Source organism: Plasmopara halstedii, assembly GCF_900000015.1.
Source record: "Plasmopara halstedii genome assembly, contig: Scaffold_3109, whole genome shotgun sequence".
Classification (NCBI taxonomy): domain Eukaryota; phylum Oomycota; class Peronosporomycetes; order Peronosporales; family Peronosporaceae; genus Plasmopara; species Plasmopara halstedii.
Genome location: NW_020190012.1, coordinates 345,283 through 345,579, shown reverse-complemented (window position 1 = coordinate 345,579; position 297 = coordinate 345,283).

The following is a 297-nucleotide window of genomic DNA, read 5'->3' as shown; positions in this document are numbered from 1 at the left end:
TCATGAATCGACCGGAAATACGAGGATGGCATATTGGCAAGGAACCAAGGGGTGGTTTAGCCAGTAATTCTCTTTTAAAAACTTGTGGAGTGCTCGCAATAATTTGTCCTGAGGCACCAATATCGCCACAAAAAGATTGAAGTGGCAAAACGCTGGTGTGACGTCGAGGTGTGCTGGAAAGTGGGAATCAAGCGATGCCTTTGATAGTAGTTCTCCTCCTTTAAAATCTTGTGGAGTGCTCGCAATAACGTCCTGAGGCGCCAATATTGCCACTTTTGGCTGAAAAAGATTTAGGTG